The following is a 22,170-nucleotide window of genomic DNA, read 5'->3' as shown; positions in this document are numbered from 1 at the left end:
AAAGAAAGGAGAAATTTAAATGGTTCTCCATTTTACAGTCATACAGAGCTTTCTTCTGCTTTGAAAACAGAAAATCCATCATTTGGTATGAGGAAATTCCTACTCTAATGATGAAAGTTGGATGTTAGCTCTGATCGTATAACCATTTGAAGGAGAATGTTATCTTTGCAGCTTTATTAATAACTTTATAATTAATTTGAGTTCTATTTTCTAGACTTCACTGCCACGGAAACACTGCTGACATAGCAGGAAATGGGTGGATTGTAACTGGGGAAATTTTATTTTTATGAACTGCTCACTTTGTTTTATGAGGAGGACAAAATTAATGTTTCAGATATTGGGCTCTGCTCATGCAGAAGACAAGAGAACCTTTCTTCACCTTCTGCAGCCATGCATTACTTGATCACTAGAATTCCAGTGTGAAATTTCTAAAATCTATAGGTCAATGAAACATAGGTCAATGAGACATAGACATTTAAAAACTGAAAATTAGACATTTAAAAACTGTTGAAAATTAGAATAGTAATGTGACAGTCAGGTCACTTAGTCCTTGTTTGAAGTGTTAAGCAAAATCAATTCTCACTAATTGCTCAATGAAAAAGTTATAAATTAATTTAAATCTCAAATTCTAGCTCCAGGACTTAAATGACAAAAGTATATTCCTGAGTGACTGGTAAATTTGTATTCCTAAACTGTTTTGAAACACTTTGCATGTTTTCTTTCTTGGATTTCTCATTTCATTTCATCAACCTTTCCTTGCCAAGAAGTTCGTTGTCTGGCTGAGGAAAAAAAAAAAAAAAAAAAAAGTATTTTTTTGAAACTCATATTTTGTTGTCAAAAATGTGATTTGATCTAAAAATTCCATTCATGTACAGTCTTTTTCCCCAGACTCTATAGAATCCAGAAATCTGCACTCAGTTGGAGTTGGACTTTGAGATTGTAATTCATTTATTTCCAATTGAAGTAAATAGCCTTTAGTCTGGCTGCTATAGTGTTATAATTTCTTTCAATAAAATGACAAAGAGTGCAACCAAGTAAATTGTCAAAATGTTCTGCAGTGGTGTTTTTAATCATATGTTTATTCTGCTTTTAATTTATCACTTACAGAGAAATTTATTTGTCTCTCTCCTTATTTATTATTTTTTTCTGAATTTATTTTTTGTCTTCTATTTCTTTGACTTTAGTAGCTTTTGGTGTCAAATCCTACTTGAAAAGAATATAAAGAATGCATCGTTTAGACTAAAACTCTGTTTAGGTGTTGCATAAATGTACCCACAGGAATTGCAGCACTTGGAAAGATTTCAAATATGACTTCTAAATCACACTCTGATACCATTTTATATTCATATGTGCTTCTTGGACTGTCTTTTACTTGCCATGATCCAACACAACTGGCAAGCAGTATCTTGGGTATTTTTAAATCTTAGGAGTATATATACAGGATGACAGTGCTCAAGGAATAATTATATATAGATTTTTTTTTTTTTTTAGGTATGGAGAGTCTTGAATGATTCTCACTGGTTTAAAATAATTACATATGAGGTTATTTGTTCAAATAGTTTGGGTGCAAGCTATGGCTGAAGAGTGATCTATAGTGATCTGTCCCCCGTAGGGACACCTGTTCCCAGGCAGCAGCCGGGGATGACTGGAGTGTACGTCATCTTGAATGGAAATCTTTACCCCCAGTTCAGTTTTGGGGTGCAGCATTCATGTGAAATCTTTGATAACATTTGTATCACCTGTAAAAAGCCTTTCTGTAAGCCATGATTATCTTCCTATGCCAGCTAAAATGTCCTTAGGTTTTGTCTTTGTTTTATACACCAGTCATTTCTGTGTTGTTCTAGAGAAGCCTTGACCAACTGCTGAACAGCAACATTGGCAGGCAGTGATGGACAACATTGAACAGACGTGCTGGTCCTTATGTTCACTTACGTTCCTGATTTAACACAGTATTTGCTGGTATTTCAAGTGTTTTACACAGATATCACTTCAGATTCCCCTTACTGAAGAGGAAAAAGAAGAATTTGCCTAATTTCCTTGTATTTAAAGTAAAAGAAAAAAAAAGGTAAAAAATTGAAGGTTTTCTAAAAATGAAGTTTTAAAGTCTGATAATCTCTCTGGTAATTCTCCTCTTTCTGATTCAGGGCTTTATAGGCCAGAAAATGAAGCTATGGAATTTTTAAGACAGTTACCAACTGTCATTTCTAGTAAAGGTGAGAAATGACAGCCTTTAACAGGAAAGTCAGAAACTATGGGGTTTTTTGCTCGTGTACTAATTCTGGAGTCAAAGAGTTTACAAGATCAAATTTATAAAGTCAATACAAACCTTAAACCAAAACACACTAAGCTGATCTAAGTGCTACTATAGTCATATAACTTCAGTTCTTTTGGAAGTGCAGTTTTAACCGTGACCAAATGAAAATGAAGAGATCCAACTTCTTATCATCAAAAGAATAGGATTTTTTTTAAAGTGAAGAATCAGGAAAAAATTCTTGTTGAAAGAATTTTTTAAAATAAAAATTAAAAATTAAAGTGAGATTGGCAAAACTATTTTTACAAATAATATATGTGATGAAATCACATCTTCGAAAACTTTACCTCTAGTAGTATGGACTATGAGGTTTTTCTACAATTATGACATTATTAAGATAACATCAATCCATAACTAAAAATGTGATAATACAACATATAAATATTTACTACCATTTTAATTTGTGTTTATGTTAGACAAACATTCTAATTTAAATACAATTTAATATTTCAAATTTGTTTTTTTCTTTTTTTGTTGTTGCTTTAAATTCTAGGAACCTGCCTGCTTTCCCTATGTGTCTATTCCACTTGGAAGCTGCATTCATTTAATTTACTTTTCAATATCTACATTGCATATATTTACAGTGAGATTATTAACTGCAATTTTTAATTTTTATTTATTAAGTCTCAGTGACTCCTCAGTCAATGAACAGAAACGGGCAACTTGAGGAAGAACTTTGTGTAACTTACATTACATGCATATTCTCCAGTGAAATGATTCAGGCCTTTGAAGGATCTATTTCCCTTTGTTGGCTATAAATTCTGCACAACAAACTTTCAATTATATTTTAGTCAGTGGAATGTTGTCTGATTTTCCACTAATGACATTTTATAGTAAATATCTTTCTTTTTTTTCTGTAAGTCAGTAATAATTATTTTGGGTTTTTAAAAATAAACTTTTCCCATTTTTTCGTATTTTACTTTTTTATTTTGTTTCTTACTTATTTTATTTTACTTTCGCCTTTTCTCCTCTTCCCCAAAAAATTTTAAAAAATATTTCTCAAGGATTAACAGAAGTATTACTTCTTAAGAGCTTATTCTGTAGTATTAGTGTACTTTTTTGTTACAAAAAATATTTTTCTATAAGTTTGCTTACTTCTATTTGACATTACCATTACAGAGATATTTGAAATCCCCCACTTCAGGAATTAATAATACTAAACAATTAATGAAGGTTCATGACAATCAGAATATTTTAAAGTTTCTTTGAAATATCTACCTGATAAAAATTATTTTTTTTATTATTGAAACTGCTCACAGGAATAAATTCAGGAACTAATTAAGCTGCACATGGCCATGCTTCATTATAATACACTACATACTGGCTTAAAGATGTTTTGATGAGATGGATTGACAGTTTCTAAAACTAAATACTTATGAAACTTCTACAGAAATGCATATCATTACCTAAACATCTGAAAAATGGCTTGCACTTGCAATGCACGTATATGGTTTCATTTTTAAAGCTGTTCGAAATCTTCTAGTTTCTGAAACACTAATTTGGGCATTTGCTCTGCATTCAACAACTTACAAACCCCAGGAGTTCGGAACTCTCTTCACTCTTAAGGCTACTGTATTTCATTTAGCCTCATTATTTTCAATTACATGGCATAAAAAGGATTTCCAGCATGACACATGGGAAGAAATGGACACAGCTCCTATAACTTGTGAGTATATAAAGGGCATATAAATGCTATTTGCCTGGATGTTACACTACAAAAGGCTGATGTTGGTGGGATCTCTTATATCTGAATGCTTAGTAAACTTCAGAATTATCTTCCATTTCCCATCTGTTTCTGTTTAAATTTGCAGACGTATTAGCACAACTCCAAAGTGTGTCTTGTTATTTTGACCCATTGCACTGTAATTTACATGAATATGGAACAGAAAGAAGCTTCAATCAATAGCTGGAATCAAAACAGCCTGAAAACCTTGATCCAGATGCTCTTCACTCTACTGTTATAGAATAAACTCTTCCACATACAATTAGTCTCCAGTTTTAAGAATTTGTGTCTTTAGATCCTTCATTTGCTATCCTTCAGATAAGTCCACCTGTAAAACATCAGGAACCGGTCTGAAAATCCACCTATACAGAAGGTCTGCAAAAGACCTATATGCAGCTCTTTTAGTGATGTTTGTGCCGGATTGGACCCAAGTTTGTACAGTTATGAGTCTACAGTAAAAACAAGTAAAGCTTGTTAATAATTCACACCATGTGGATTGAAAGTTCCTTAAAAAAATAAAGCGCTCTTTTCTCAGTTTCATAATATGAAGATGGATAAAAGCAGTAGCAAAATAAGCAAATATGTTTCTAATTGTGACCTTTAGCAATAAGTAAAAGGCGGATGAGGTAAACCACTAATGAAGCCAGTATATTTTGGAACAATGAGTAGTTTCTATATTAGTTTTCCGTATGTGTTGATTCAATTAGGAGTTCATCAAGTCTTTCTTCTGAATTGTCGTTTGGCTTTTTCTATGGTCAAATAATCACAGGTTACTGTAGATTTACACAAATTTTGCAGGTAAAACTGTTTCTTTCTTAAGTTTGGAATTAAATCAATCTGTCTTTTAGTCTCTCATTCTGCCACTCTCCATTTTATTTCCACAAAGTGTTTGAAAATATCTCACTTAGGAAGTTTTTAAATATTTGGACTTTTATTTTCTAGGAAAAAAAAATAATCAGGCAAATGTCTTCAGCTTACTGAGACAGGAGCATTGAATTCATGCATCAGTACATGTTTATCCAGAACCTGTCTACCAAGTCAGGATCCTAAACTCTCTGGAAGAGCATAGATTTACAGACTGCATAGCATTAAACCTACTGGATATTTTACTATAGTGATACTCGAAAAATAAAGGAGGAAAAAAGAAAAGCAAACAAACAAAAAAACCTCCCACTATACTGAGTGCCTATGTAGTGTTTACACACACAAATACAAATATAAATGTGTATATACAAATCCTTACTTTCTCCAAAAAGGAAAAGGAAACAGCCTTTTACATAGCACTTTTATTGCTGTCAGGCAGAAAAGTCGCTTGAGCCTTCATGGAAGAGGATTTGACATTAACTCTTTCCAGGCAAACTCTTTTTTTGTCAGCAGGTTGGCATTTCCTAAAAAAATGTTTTCAGATCAAACTCGGCTACAACTTATAGGTACAACTCCCACATATTTCAGCAGGAGTTGGAAGTGTCCATCTATACACTTAAGAATGATGAAATAAAAGTTCTGGAATTTTGTAATTTACTTTTGTTGCACATGTAGCCCTCCTGCCAGGTGTTAGTGGTAGTAACCAGGACTAAGTTCAACAACATGTCTAGAGGACTCCTTCTAAAATAAATATAAATGGTGGCTTGGTCTCCCACCTACAACACCAGTATTTAGGAATTTAATAATTTAACCTTTTACAGGTGTTCTTTCTCCCATTTCAAGTGCACAGGAGTTCTGAGACTATGAAACCACAAATATCTTTTATTTGGGAAAATAAAATAAGTGTGTGGTTTCAAGAAGTCAGGGAAAGCCATGGAGCATGCTGGGGATATGACCAGCTTCACAGTTCCATGGGTTAGTCACATAGCTCTTTACGGTGTGGCACACTCATTCCAATGGCAAAATAACCAAACCAGATGGGACCTCAGGTAATGTTACTCTACAGCACTTTTTCCTTATGAAAGATCTGCACTACTCTTGTCATGCTACCACATTATTATTTTTTAATACGAAAGCAGGACATGGACCTGCTGGAGCAAGTCCAGAGAAAGCCATGGAGATGATCCGGAGACTGAAGAACCTCTAGTGTGAACACAGGCTAAGAGAGTGGGGCTGTTCAGTTGGGAGAAGAGAAGGCCTTAGAGCACCTTCCAGTACAAAAAGGATCCCCAAGAGAGCTGGAGAGAGATTTTTACAAGGCCATGTGGTGATAGGACAAGGAAGAATGATTTAAAACCTAAGGAAAGTCAAGTAGACCAGATGTCGGAAAAAAAATTCTTCACTATGAGCATGGTGAGACACTGGAATAGGTCTCAGAGAAGCTGTGTATGCCCCATCCCTGGAAGTGTTCAAGGCCAGGTTGGATGGAGCTCTGAGTAAACTGCCCTACTGGAAGGTGTCCCTGTCCAGGGGGATTGGAATTGGGTGATCTTTAAGTTCCCTTCCAACCAAAACCATTCTATGATTCTATGTCAGATATAGCATTTAGGCTGTTGCTTTTTCTTCTGAGTTGCTGCTCTTAGTTTGTTCCTATAAATTCATATCTTACAATATTTGTCATTGAAGAACCTGTACACCACTGCCAAACTTCTTGCTAAAAAAAAATCTCCTTTATTGAAATGGATAATTACCAACAGTTAAAAAAAAGGAGAAAATACTGGTTTCTTTATAAGAATGGAAAACTTGTTAAGCCATGAAATGGTGTCCTATGACAGAATTTTCTAGCATGTTCTCCTGAAATCTTTTTTAATTTCTGTTGAGATTTTTTTTCAAATCCTCATTAATTTTTTGAAAAATGGGCAGTGACAATATTAAGTCTATTACTTTTTGCTACAGTCAAATTAGATGGAAATAATGGTGAAAAAAAGGAAAAATTGAAAGAAAATATTATGAGAAATTAGAAATATCAGTCAGGAAGTTATAAAATTATAAAAAAAGCTTCAGTTAGACATGAATTCGAATGTACAAAGGGAAAATTAATCAGACATCCCAATCACTTTAAAAGAAAGAATAAAGAAATAGTACATTTCAAAGATGTTTAAATCAGATAGGAATTCACAGCATGACATGATGGCTTAGGTGAACGTGATATTGGTCTGCCTGTATGAGAACATCTCAGTGTGTCTCCTTGAATATAAGTGATCACACTACAGCAAAGGGACTATTCAAAAGGATGCAGACAAATTGGAAAGGACTTCACAGATGTGAAAGAAAATATAGGAGGCCAGATGTTGATTAAGGAGTGCTGTGCTTTTGTTGGCTAGCTTTAAAAATTAAATCCATACACATACAGCATAAATACACAAACACAAGGGGAAAAGAATTCTTGTTTGCTGAAATACAGGAAAGTACAATTGAAAGTGCATTAGAAGGGAGTTAAAGATAAGAGGAACAGCAGGGAATATCTCTCACAGTAGAAGAGTCTCCTGGGTGAGATGAAAGGATCTTTTTCACCTGAAGTATTTACAACATTTCTGCATGGAGAGAGGTTGTCTCACACCCCTGTGGTTTCATGGAGTTTGGGAATTTTGGACAAAAATTCTACTCAGTATAAGAATGGAGTTATCAGACAAAGATATCATTTAGAGAACTGGGTATTGTTCTGTAGTAGACTTGGAATGACTTTGCTTCAAGCTGAAATTCTGCCACCCTTGTTTGTGACACTGAATTAACTGTCACCCTGAAGTGACATTGAATTGTCAGTATGAAAACTGCAGATCCATTAATTATTATGGATTTTTTATTTATACCCATTTTATCAGCTAATGGGAGCGACTGAGTTGCCACATGAACCCCAATGGACCACAGATGGCACAGAAGTCCACAGTGCTGCTTATTATCATTTGTTGTTAAAGCTACAGGCGAATGGCTGGGCTGTGTGGCTTGCCCTGCCCTGGGCTGATGTTAACTGAACAAAGCATGGAAAACTACTAGACATGACATGAGAAATTGCTGGACATAACTAATAGACATGTAAGAAGTTCACAAAAGTAGCAGACAGTGCTGGAGGGAAGGGCTGAATTTCATAGGTGGTTCAAGGTTATGTGAGGAATAACCAAACTCCAGAGATAGTTGAATTATGTCTGAATTAGGTACTAATCCAGTTTTCAGGGAGTAGTCCTGCATTTGATTGCTCCAGCCTAATCAGTAAAATAAATCACATCTATTCTTATGGTCATAGCTCATGAGTTGAATCTGCTTCCGTGTTCAGAAAACCTGGAGTACTAGGGGTAACTTTCCCAAACTGTTGTCACCAGGATGGTGCCCGCTACAATCTCAACAGCACTGACATCTTTTCACTGCTTTCTAACACCTATCAGTATAGAAGATAGCTAAATTAAATCTATATCTGTTCGTATTGCAAAGTGAATATGCCCTAAACATGAGTTGAAAGCCACAATTTAGAACACTGAATCCACCCTCAATTTCAAGACCTCCTTAGGGATTTAGAGCTTGTTCTGATTTTCCCATAACAATACTAAAAACATTTATAAGTGTATTGTCTAGAAAATGGTACCAGCAAGTGCTATAGAAGTAATAATAATAGCAACTGCAATAGCAATAATGATACTAATAAATTGAAGCATCAGCCACCAGTAACCCCATATATGCAAGATCACAGTAACTCAGAGGCAAGAATTAAAAGGGTTAAATCACTGGGATAGCAGAAAGCCTCATTTGATCATGCTTGTCTTTCATCACTGTCCATCAACAATTTAATCTGTAAGGCTAAGCTCCATACACACATTTGCACCTCACTCTGCTATTAGGCTACTCTAGGAAGTCTGGTTAAGTAGAGTAAGGCTGTCACAGAAGTTTTTATATGACTGACTGACATTTATACCTAGCATGTCCCCCAGGCTTTATAAAGAACACTGTTTAGTGCCAGTAATGTTACATCTCGGTGGGTGAACATGATACATCCATGGTGAAAAAGAGAAATAGATTAAACCACAACTTTGGAAACTAAATCCTACTTCTCTGGAAATAATAATTTTGTCTCAGATTATCCTGGGGGGGATCAGTTGTCCTGTTTTTTACTTCTTTCTTTTTTCACTTAAAAAAAAAATAAAAAAATGTGCTGAGTTCTTTAACGTCCATCTGAAACCACATCAGAGCTGAGCAGAAGCGACCTTGTTTTTATCAAGAGTTGATCTTAAGCAACCAGGGGACATATCTGGATTACTGATCAGAGCTACTCCATTGCTCAGCATAACACATTTCCCTGTCTTCCATTTTGTAGTTTTTGGCTCTCATCCAGCTTCAAAGTAAACCATCCTGAAATGATTCTTTTTCTTTTTTCTTTCTTTCTTTTTCTTTTTTTTTTTGTTTTGTTTTTGTTTTAAGAAAATAAAAACTGCATGAATTTTACAGTAAGAATCATGCCATTATTGTAGAATTACCTCCAGGTTCCTGGGTCTGCATTCTGAAAGATATGCCAATAATATGTCTAATGCAAAACCTCTGATATTAGTGAGGATCTTTGAGTACATTAAACCTTAAATCAATCCCACTGGAGAAAGTTGCATACCTTCATTATACGCATTTATGCCTAGTCACAGTTTCCTAAATGCTGCCTTTGCTTTTGAAAATATATTGCAAGGATAGTTTGGGAGATGGAGGTTTGTCTGGATGCCATTCTGTTACAGACAAAGCCAGGAAAATCCTGAACGAGCTCCAGGAAGAGAGAAATTTGCCAAGCCACTAGCTGGAGCAGGAGGTTCCAATTTGTTTGGACACTGTAATATGTGCATGAGAGCTTCTGAGGGAGCAGGAAGAAGGCAAAAGAGCACGAAATACTCTAGGATGAGTGAATGTAATGTTTACTCTTATCTCTTTGAACATTTTGGCTCCATTAAACTATGAAACAGATTATTTTAAACAAAGTACTGACTGTGTGGGTGACGATACAGTCATTGGGATGGTGTCAGCTGTTGTGTATCTTCACAACCTGTTTGCAAAAGGAGAACACAGGTGCATTAATATCCCAAAACAGGGAAGCAATCCACCTGGAGCTGACTGAGTTTTGAAGCTACGTCTGGATAGTTCAGAGGTGGGTAATTACAGCTTAATTTTCAGGGAGAATTTTACCTGAAGTAGGTTTAGAGACCATGGAAGTAACATGGATTCAGTGCTCTGGGCAGGTAGGGCAGAAGAAGTGAAAAAGGGACAGAAATACACTGACTTCTGAGGCTGTCCCATCTAAAAATACTTGTCTTCTATAGTCAGAAGAGAGCACTAAGCATCTCAGATTATTAAAAGGATTATTAATCTTTTTTAAAAAAGGTATTCTGGATGTATGAGGAGCATCACTTTATAGCCCATCATTTTTTCCCTCTCTGTGGATGAAATTTTGTCATTTTGCTTAGATTTAGCAGATGAGTTTGGAAAAAAGCTAACCTTCAAGACAGGATCTATTTGAATGTAACTAAGTATAATTAACTCCCTGTCTTCTCCTTGGTATTTTCGTATTTCTCTGCAATTGTCCTCTGTGGTCTAATATATGTAGGTATTTCAATAAAAGATAAGGATAATACAGACCCCAGAAAGTCATATTTGATTTGTTTTGGACCCCCTGAAAAAAATATCTTCTCTGAAGTGCTTTCTACGAAATAAGTATGGCTAAATGTGTCTGAGACTCCTATTTGTTATGTATGTATTACTTTGGAGTGTAGTAGGAAAGGAAGGGATGAGGAGAGCAGGTTGACAATATTGTTTGTACAAAAGGATTTAACTAACTGAATGTCTGGACATTGATTTTAACCAAATTCAGAGTTTAAAAGTGTGAAGTAATGAAAAAGAGGATATGCCACAAGGGGGTCTGAACTAGCTGTTGTGTCACTCAGAAAAAAAGTGTGAAAATGTTTGGATTTTGTTTGGAAGCAAGTGAAAAAAACAGATAGCATATCACAGACAGAAGCCTGGGAAGTTGTTAAATCGCTGATGAGCTTGGAAGATCACATCTTCTGCCACAAAGAAGGTACAAGCTAAATTATGAAAAAAACAGCAAGGGGGACCAAAGATAGTAAAAGTCAAATGCAAGTAAATCAATAGAGCAATGACATCTCTTTTCATGTGGAAAAGACACATACTATCCTGAAAAGGTGAATTTGAATTTAGTCAGACTAATTCTGGCCTGAAGCACCATTAAGTGTTCAGGTAGAACCCATGTGAAAAAGTTTCAGAGATGAAAATAAAATTTGCCAAAAGATACAATGGTTTAATTTTTGAGTGAACCAGCCTTATTTCCCCCCATAAATATTCTGTTTTGGCAACTGATTTTTTATCAAGCTTAGATTAAACTTTAATTTTTATTTAAAAACAAAAGAAAAATATTTTAAAAAGTGAAAAAATTTAAAAAAAGAAGAAAAAAGTTGCACCCTTTCTTCAGGAAAAAAGCCTGTTCCTAAATTTTTCACAAAAAAAAAAAATATTTGAACTAGGTTAACTGCATCAATTTCATTAGACTAAGAAAAATAAATAAACATACTAAAAGTTTTGAGTGTACAAAAAAAAGGTGTTTTTCTACATCTACTTCTTTCATTCAGACAAGGTAATGGCCTCGGAAAAATCTCAGAACTACCTTCTTACGTTACCTACCCCCTTGACTGAACTTCTAATCACAAAAACCTCAATCAAGAATAAATTGTGTAACATATACACAGCAGTACAGTAGCTGTGCTGACCACCAGAGAATCTGTCATTCCTATGGCAGGGTTCATGGTAGAGCAGACTGGCTACGAGAAAAAAAATTTTATGGATTACTGGGGGGAAAAGGATGGACAAGGAAAGTTGTAAATAAACTAAACAAAAACAAACAAACAAAAATCTTAAAAATGCTTTAATCATCCTAACTGCTATCCAAACCTATTACTATTTTAGTTCTTCTACACACCATGCTGAAAGCTTCATTGTTTCAGATAGTCACTGAATACCAGAAAAAAATTTTTCTTTTTTTTTCTTCCCATTTCAAGTAATTTGTGTCTGACTCCTTATGTTTTTATTGAAAATAATTCATATTATACATTGCAAGTTTTGCACTGTATTTTTATATGTTTCTTTTTCAAATGGCCACTTAAACTGAGTTTAGTTGGACCTCTTTATATGATTCTAGTATTTTATTTACCTAGACACGAGTCTTGCACTAAAAAAGACAGAGACTGCAGGAACATAAGATGTTATGAACTCCAGATAGAATACACACACTCCAGCTTGCAACAAATAGTCATTTTCATGAGTGTTAAGAGCAGAACTTTAGGATTTTCCTGAGCTTTGGTATATTCGCCAGTGATTTCCCTCAGTGGAAGTGATCTAGTGGAGATATTTTATGTACTGTGTCTTAATTTTGAAGACTTTAGGTCATCTTGTATGAATCTACATATGGAAAGTTATACCTGCAGAGCAGTCAGATGTTATGGCTGACCACTTGAGATTTTATAATACTAGCTGATCTCCTGGAAATACCATTATAACATGACTTACTGAATCCTCAAAACATCCTGGTGACAGTCTTGACAACTACTGATGATGAAGTTTTCAGGAAAGGTCTGTTTCCAGTATCTGGTACATTGTGGCCCTGGTTCTGTCCATTATGTGTCTATGTTTACTACAATAACGTGTTTTTAAAACACCCTGTCCCTGTAAGTGTTGCACATCTAGTAGTATACACAGGAATAGGTTAAAAGTGCCCTTCAGGATGCTCACTCTTTGTCTTAGAAAAACTATCATGCACTCTGAGCCACACACTCAGCGTTGCTTCTCACTCAGTGTGTTCTGTCTCTGTGAGAGGATGTCATGGTCTGTCCACTCAATTCAATGCAGCTAATTGCTTTTAATGAAAGGAGTTCTTTTGCAAAGGTAGAGGGTTTAGCTCTAGTTTCAAGAAAAATGTGTGGAAAAATAATTCAGAAGCCTGAGGAAGAGAGAGCAAGATATGAGTGAGTAAGAAATTGAAGTTTAAGACTTAAAGCTTGAGTAGGAAAAAGGAAAAATGGGAGCATAGAACAGAGAAAAAATTATGCCTCGGATATAAGGAAGTGGAGAAGGGTTAAGTGAATAAAGGAGTAGGAATTAGAAATTGTATTAAAAACCTGAATGACATCAAATAATGATAGCAATGTAAGAGATCTTAAAAATGAGCATAGTCTGGAGATTACTGTTTGAAAAGTGATCAAAAGGCTGATTCAGGGATCCAACCCTTGACGCTGTCATGAGATCTTAGCACAGATGACCTGAATCTGAGCCCATTCAGTCAAACCACCAATTCCTCTTGGAGTCTGAGATGAATTTGGAATAAGCTCCAAACCTCAGGTTGTTCCTTTAGGTTCCAAAATAAGGTCTGGCAACTCTCAACAGGAAATGATTTATTTTCTTCACTATCTCCAACCAGGGAAAAGTCAAAATGTGAGGACAGAGTGGGGGGATATTGAAGGAGAGTTGGTCAATAGAAGAACAGAAAATAGTTTGGTAGAAATTGCAACTAGAAAGGGTCAAAATGAGAAACCCCTATGGGAACCCGGGCAGTAACACACCGCTAAATTATGAATGAAGAGAGAGGAGAAAATATTATGCTAAAGAAACTGAACTTCCTGTGCTTTTAAGTTGTGGTCATAGCAAAATCTGGACTTACTAAATAGGTTGCACTTGCCTGGTAGGGTTCCACGACATAAATTAAATGACATATGTAATATGCCACTCTAAAATGTGAAATTATTGTAGAATGAGAATTTGAACAATGAGAAACAGCTTCCTCTTCCACTTGAAATTTCCTGTGCAAAAAGACCTCAAGATTTGTTTCTTTTTTTTTGACAGTTACACATAAATAGGCCAAAGAGTCATAATCAAAGTTTTTTGTTTCATAAATTTGTATCTTCATAAATGCAAAATTTGTAAGTAGGGATAAGGAAAAATTACAATTTTATTTACAGAAATGCCAATATTATTACCTAAAGCACCAAAAGAATTTTCACCTGATAACATCAGAGAGGTGGATCTTTAAAGAGAAAGAATTCTTTCTATCTCTAATAAAACCAAGGAAATCCCAATTCTTAGCTAGGAGAGCTATGCTAATCTAAAATAGTGAGGAACTGGCCATTAATTTCTCATTCCCATTGCAGCTCTCTGTCCTGTAAGATTTAAAGAAAGTATATTACTGTTGAAAAATACGTAAACCTTTAGTGAAGTATGTATTTTGTGGCACTTAACTAAGCTTGTGGAAGACCCACCTTGTAACATAATAATAAAAACGACTTCTTGTTTTGCATTTGCCATCCATAAATCTCTAACCACCTTCCTGGAGGACAGTATCATTGCCTTTTGACAGGTGGTGAGACTAAGGAGCAATAAAATAAAGCAAGTCACGCAAAATCACACAAAAGAACACCAGCTTCCACTGCTTGCCCAATTCAGAAGTCATGTCAGAAAAAAATAAAGGGGCAAGGCTGCAGGGGTGGTCTGAAGCATTTCTGTCTGCAGTATCATTTCTGCAAATTTGTGGTGGAGGGAGAGGATGGTATGTGTAAGCTTGGACAGACAGAAAAGGCTCTGCTCCTCCATGCAGATTAGATCCATTCTATTAGTCTGGATTTCAACCACTTCCACAGAAAAGAAATGTGTTTAACAGGGGCTACTGAAGGAGGAAGAGTAGGAGGATTAGATGCATGAATCCTAAAACATACTAACCTGCTCAGTATATTTTTCACTCTGAAAATTGAGCTTTGGGTTTCTTGATGCAACTGATTTGTGGCAAGAGCTGAGCAACTGACGTTTATCAGCACTGCTGAGAAGCCCAGTAATAAGTCACTACAGAAATATTTATTACCTACCAGTAACCGCTGGTAATTGCTGAAAAAACAACCTGAAATACACGTCTATGCTCTTTCTGGAACGACTCACCATGATGTAATTCCCTAAGCACCTCCACTAGGAGACAGTAGTAAAAACTTATGAACATGTTCTCCCTGTTAACATTCTTTCCTTCTCTCTTTAATATAGCAAGAAAAAAAAAAATCAGCGTGTACCCATAAATTTACTAAAAAGCAAAATCAGTTGCTATAAGTGGGCACAGCACTGCAGAAAGATATTTTAGCAAGTCCTGTAATCTGTAAAGGTACTGCAGTTTTTTCACTTTAAGGTGTTTATTTCACACATATTTTCCTCATTTTGTATTTAAAGGCATTAACACAGAAATAGACCAAGTTCTGCAACTGTTGTTGTTGAGGTGATAGAGAAGCTTCTGATAAAATAATACTAAGATTCTGTTTTGGGTAACATTCACCTGGTATTTGGGAAAGTTCTGAACAAATTGATACACCTTTTACAGTAGTAAGAAATTACAAAACTTGAGATTTTGTGAGATGCTGTGAGCCACTGTCACAGTTCACTGCCACAAGGGAAGCCACACTGTACCTGCAACCCAACCCCGTTCAGGATGGGGAGCAAAGACACCTTCAGGTTCAGCACTGACAAACTATCAGACCAGCCAAGATTTGGGCAAAATCACAGCAGCAGAGCCTGGTCTGTTACCTCTCATAGGCAAACTGTTCTCCTAACAGGGCAAGAAGGCTTTAATTACCATTCCTTCTCCCCCTTCCTCTCCCCCCACAGCACACTCAGCAATTCCCAACTCATCTGGCTAGTTTCAAACCCATATTTACACCAACTGGTTAGTTTTGTTCTATTAGCTCTCAGACCATTTAAACCATCTGGTTTTCCTCTAGCATGTCCTAGACCCCTGACCTGAGTGATCTCTCCATTTGAAGTTCATCCATGTCTGAAGTAACTGTTTTTAGAGGTGACAATCCCAATTTCACTCACTGGAGTGGGCATGGTCCCAGATCATGCAGTGTGGTTATATGATGCCTGTGCATCTTCTCCCCTCCACCACCTCCTGCCACATTTGAGCCAGGATTATAAAGTCCTTGCTACACGCAGTGCACCAATAGAAAATATTCATATTTTGTAACCACAGGAAGAATCTTGAGTATTAGTGCACTTTATATCTCCTACACTATTTAACTAGCAACAAAATTGTGATATTTTTTCCAGGAACAGTCTAACAACAGAGAGTGCCTGGGTTTGATTTCTAGGGATTCTTGCTAAAATTGTTATGTGACATCATCTCAGGCCCTCACCCAGAAACCTGGGAAAATAAATTGCCCTGTCTGAGTGTTCAGAATAAGAAGTAGTTCCTCATTTAAAAACAATAAGTTTACATAAAGGGAGTTAAATGAACAGAGTTTTATCGGGGGGAGGGACCTTCTAAAACATTACCTTGGGAAACTTAAGTAACTCAGAAGGTGAGACTGCCATCCCTAAGGCCCAGCCCTGGCTCTGAACTCTTCCTACAGCAGCAAGGGGTGGTCAAGGTTATGGGCACTGTCCTCCCCCCTTCGGTTGCATCCAATGCACACAACTCATTATCCGGGCTCAAAATCCAATTTGAGGGCAGTTTAAATTCTCTGGCCCAAGTCAGAGGCAATCAGTTTGTACTAGTGTGTGGGCTGTATGGGATCCTAAAAGGCAGGTTAATGCATCACAGGCAGTTTAGGAGCAGGCAGGGGGTGGGATGAGTTGTTCTGGCAGTGCTGAAATTTGCCCCCCAGCATCATATTTTTCCTCCATTACACCTTTCTGCATCCTTCTCCCCACTAATTCATTGCTTCTGAAAAAACACACAGCTTTGCTGGACATAGGTGCACTCATTCAGTGTGCAACCCAAAATTCAAGGACTACTGGACAGAGCTTGATCTAACGTGCACACAGATGTGGCAGAGATTTGTCATGCAGGCTTCTCCAGCACTGTTTTCAGGCAGCAATCACCAAGCCTAGAAGGTTGACCCTGCTCTCTTAAGAGCTGAGTAGCTTCTGTGAGGTTTTCTACCCATGCTGAAATTAAAGACCAGGCTTCTCTCACCGGAGAGGAGGTGTCAGTAAAATCCATACCTTGACAACTGCTCCACGTGAGTCCTACCATTCCACAGCCAACTCACTGAGCTTCTTCCCACTGCCACATCATCTTCTCTTGACTTCCCATTACAGTCACATTTTGCCACAATTTTGCTGCCAGAGAATCAGTCTCCCTTGCAATACCATTACCCATTGAGGCAGTCCTTACAATTTCTTGAGTATTTTTAGATAGATAGCAATGACATCATATCGGAAATATTGACTGAATATTGGTTTCTTTGATAAGACACTTGCATCATTTAGTTTCCATTGAGGCAGCTGTAACCTGAACTGTTTCACTAAAGGGAAGATATGGACCCAGTTTTTAAATTCTTATCTTTTTTTTTTTTTTATTCCACCTATATTTTTGTGAAGAAGGCATTTTCTACATCTTGTGACTCAGGTAAATCTCAATATAATTATATGTGAAGGGAGAGCCATTTTGTACCCCAGGAGAAAATCAAAATGGGAAAATCAAAGGCTTTTTTGCCAAAAAGAAAAAAGTGAGAATATTTCCATACAAGGTCACAGTTACCTAAATAAATCACAGCCAGCTTCACACTCCAGACTGTATTTATATTTTGAGCCAGGGAACATCTGTTTAATAGTGGGTGGTCATGTAACAGTTCCATAGACAACAGAGCCATCTGAACACTCTTAGAGACATCAGGAAGGTACTCATCCTGAAGTCAGTGAGTTGTAAATGGGAGGTGAGTAGGCCCCACTACTCTGGAAGTTCTCTTTTCAGAAGCCAAGTAAATCTATATGCCAGGAACTACATGGCAAAAGACAGATTGCCCAGGAAAATTCTTATTTAAAAGTGTAAAGTACAAGTAAGAACCCTACAGCAGTTCCTCAATAACAGCTACAGTATTTTTTTGCATAAAGACATGATAAAACCTCAAAATATGTCAATAACTTCTCAAGCTGGCAGAGTGCTATCTCCTAGCATCTCCCAATGGTTGAATGAGGAGCACAAGGGAGGCAAAGACCCTGAAAGATTTTACTTGTACCTTATACAGATCAGTCACCTTCCTAAAGAATTAGCACAGAAAATGAACACTGTATATTTTTGGGTGTGGAGCTGACTGAAAGCATAGACATTACTAGAGGTAAACTGTATTATTTTCCTCAGTCTGTTACCCACGGTCTGCTGCCGCTTGTAGACACATGACTTCACTGACTATTGAGGGACCTTTGGGCAACTATTCTCTTTTGTCTTTTGTGCAGACACTCTGACCCTTTCCACAGCACCCAAGAACCAAGAACATAATCCTCAGCATCCAAGGTGCTGATGGAGATGCCACAGTCAACAGAAGAGGTGATCATTGTTGAACACCTCCTTCAGTGTATCTGAGGTGCCTTGTTTATTTGTCAGATTATGTATCTTCTTTCATTTAGGCTATTTTCCTGAAACTGTAGGTTCACTAATTCCACTTCAGAAGGTCAGAGAAGGCAGGAGAAGGGAAGAAATTATTCCTGTAACAGAGTTGCCTTCCACACTAAAATATTTCCATTGAACCCCTCTTCTGGCATATATAAATATACTGATCCTTAGTCCAGTCCTTTCTCTTTGTGAAGAGACCAAATCTATCTCTGCGTTCTGTCACAGATGATCAATGTGTTTTTCATTAAACTGTCTTTGATTAAACAGTCTGTGGTAAATAGAAAAAGAGACATTTTCCATCACTGTTACCTCAGGTGAGGCTCAGCTACAAGAATAAACAGTGTAGCTTTCCCATGCTAAATCTGAGACAGGGAATCCTTTCCTATCTCACCGAAAGTGCAGACATTTAAAACACCTAATTCCAGCTAGCCTGTTGCTATTAGATGGACAGTGGCATTGGGGGTTATAATCTTTCTCGTTGCCTTGAAAATTGGAAATTCATTTTTTACAAGGGTTAGATTTCTACCAGAAGTCTAACAAAATGCTTCAAGATTGAAGGTGAACCCTTCACTTTTTAAGAATGCCAAAACTGTAGGCTTGAAAAGGGCAACAAACTGTTCAGTGTTGTGAGGCCAGAGACATTCTGCTACTGCCAGGCTCAAAACTGAAGACTTGATGAGGTTTAAATGTAGACTTCTTCTAACTTTTGGCAACTTTAGTTCTTCTAACTTTAGGTAAATCTCATATATGCATTTTAAGCCTCATTAATCACTAACTCTTGCCTAATTTCTTTTGTGTGACTAAGTAACTTGGTTGAGAGAAGAATATGACAACAATCTACCTTCTTAACCTGGGGGAGCAATGAAAAAATACAAACTTGTGAAACAATTCTAAGATGTGGGAAAAAAAAGAAACTTTACTAAGAAAAGAAAAATATTTGTCCATTTTTTATGTTTCCTTTGCTGTTTCAGTTACCTGGATATGAATGGGCCTTATTGAAAAATTAATAATAAGAGCTTAGATGGGAAATATCCATAGGATTTTGTATATAAACCACTCTTGTCTAAAGGTCTTGATAAAACAGCTGGTAGATATTAAGGACCAACATTCCTCATACACAATAAATAAGTACTGTAGTATTCTACATAGGTGTCCTAAAATACTGTAGTAGTATTGTTTTTGACTGCAAGATGATAATCTCAGTTCTTATAAAACATCATAATTATGCTGATCAATGCTGATTTAAACCATTTGTGGATCAGACATGGAGAGAGATGGATTTACCTTAGTTAACTCAAATTGGAAATCAACAGGCACAGGATGTGATTCACTCGACCTCTTTCAGATATCTCCACAGGCTCAGTCTAGCTGCCTTCCAGCAGTGCCTGTTTCTCACCATTGGCCCTGAAGGCATCCCAGAGTGATCAGCTCACATGCAGGCCTCTGCACTGTGGGATGTTTCACTGTTAGTGGAAAAAAATGAAGTATAGATTCACTGAGGGAATTGTATCAGACTCATCATTTCTGAGGAGAAGTCCAGCAAAAAATGGATAAGCATTATTTAAGTTCTGCTTAAACCTCAAAGTAGACAGCCGGTGCACACATGATCTCACACATGGGAGCTCTGCACTTGAGATCATTTCAGTACTGTACAAGTAGCCCTTCTCTCCTGTCTGCGTAGGAGTTTAACGTGTACTATTACAAACCATTGTTGTGATAACAGGGATTCTCCAACCATCTGCTGTGGCCAAGTTTCAATAACCTGGGAGAGGCCGCATGAGAAAATCACCCCTGACATATACTGGTGCGTTTATGCTGGGGCTGATTTTGGACCTATGCATGTCAGACAGAAGTTTGTAATAAGGTTTTCTTGTTCACTTCTCTGACAATCTGCTTCAACCATTCTCAGAAATAACTGCTAACGGCAGATTCACTCCCACTGTTCAGCTTCTCTTTTTCTTTTAAACTGAACCAGACGTGAGAGACAATGTAAAAACCCTCAAAGTAACTCTAATCCATTTCCAAAAGATGCTTCAGACTGTACGGTAGCCCGGGATTCTGTTTTGAATAAACCCGTGCTCATACTCTTTGAAACTGAGTATTTCTAATGTAAGTGCCTGCAAGGAGGAGGAGGAGGAGGAGGAGGGGAGAGAGGCTCATTAATAATCATGATCAGGGTTTCAGTATTGTTGCATAACTCGGCCAATTTGATCATCCGCTGTGCTTTATCAGGTTTGTTTTATTGCAGTCTGCTTGTGTCTGTGCCGTTCCCATTTTGGGGAGCTTTAGTTCCTGGGAGCTTTCATGCTATCCCCACTTCCAAGCACTGTAAAGCGGCGGCCTGCTGTTTTAATCACGCCTCTCTTTCTCCAATGTTGTTTGCGCCCTGGTACAACCCATCTGCCTCGAATCGAGTGCTCCGCTGGGGCTGCACACATCTGCCAGCCAGACTACCTTCGTACACAATTACTCAATCCACCGTAAGGCTCTTTAATAGGAAACAAGTGTGACAACGGCAAGCCCTTTTTTCTCTCACTCTCCCTCTCTCCTTCCCTCTCTCCCCCTCTCTTTTTATTTTTTTTTCTTCTTTCAACCACATAGTCAAACTGCCCTAATAGAGATGAAGCTTGATAGATCCACCCAGGTGTAGGTGAAATGGTAGAGCCTCAAGCGTAATAGATGCGGTGCTCTTGTGCTGAAGTTCAGCCCCGTGTCCTGAAGGGTTGTCTAGCAGCACAGAGATGGGTTGCTCTTTGCACAGTTAAAAAGTCACTGTGCTTCCTCCAGCTCACATGTATGACTAATTTAGAAAGCAACCTGGATCTAGGTGAGTGCTGCAGGACTGTCTCTTCTCTTCAGTGCATGGACAAAGCACAGCACACAGTAAGTGGAAAATTTGTATTTACTTATTTTACTTGGGAATTAATTAACTGTGTTTACTTTTGAGGGAATCCTCTACAGGCTGGTGAAGAAATGAAGCAGAATAATGTTTGCATGCAGATCCCTTGTGTATATCTTCCTGTTTCATTTTACACTGTACCCTTGTCCTGCCACTTCAGCCTGATTTCTCATATCATACAGCTGGTCTGAAGCTACTTTCTTATCTAAAACTTGAGCTATTTAATGATACCGGTAACACCTGGGTCCACTTCTTTATTAAGGTATGTGTCTGTACGATATACGATTGCTAAGCAAAAGTGGCGTTTAATCACTTTTATTAAAAACTGTATAAATGAAAAATTTTAAATTAAGAAAGTAAAATACTTCAAGCCTCCTCTTTTTCTTTTTCCTTTTTTCTTTTTTTGGAGGGGGGGAATTGAGGAGGGAAAGGAGGATGCAAGAATCAGAAATGTTAGGTATTAGAAAGGGAAGTCATTTAATGTGAAAAAGAAAGCTGCATTATTTTGGTAAACAAACCATTAATTGAAACATACTGAGAATGTTGCCAAACTATAAACTAATAAACTGTATCAAGTACAGTGATAGTAAAGCTTGAAACAAGAAAAGAGGGTTTCTTGTCTAAAATGCAAGAAGCATATTAGAACCAGATGTACAGAATCTCAACTTTGAATACTCAGTCTTTCATGCTTGGTTTAAAGCAGCCTTAAAATTGCCTTTACTTTGCATTTACAACTTTGTATTCGCTGTTAAACTGCACTTGAACTTGAAGTCAGGATTTGATCTTAGTACACACGTATTATTTGAGCCTCCTACCAGAGATTTACTTTGCTATTGGGAGTCTGTTTACTACTGTACCGTATATCCTGAAGGACATTAACAAGCTTTCTGTGATGGACTTTCAGGTGGAATGCCAGCCCA

The sequence above is a fragment of the Empidonax traillii genome, unplaced genomic scaffold (genome assembly GCF_003031625.1).
Source record: "Empidonax traillii isolate 1590-97213 ecotype Southwest subspecies unplaced genomic scaffold, ASM303162v1 scaffold131:size1687323, whole genome shotgun sequence".
NCBI classification, from domain to species: Eukaryota; Metazoa; Chordata; class Aves; order Passeriformes; family Tyrannidae; genus Empidonax; species Empidonax traillii.
Note: the sequence above shows the minus strand (reverse complement) of the source record.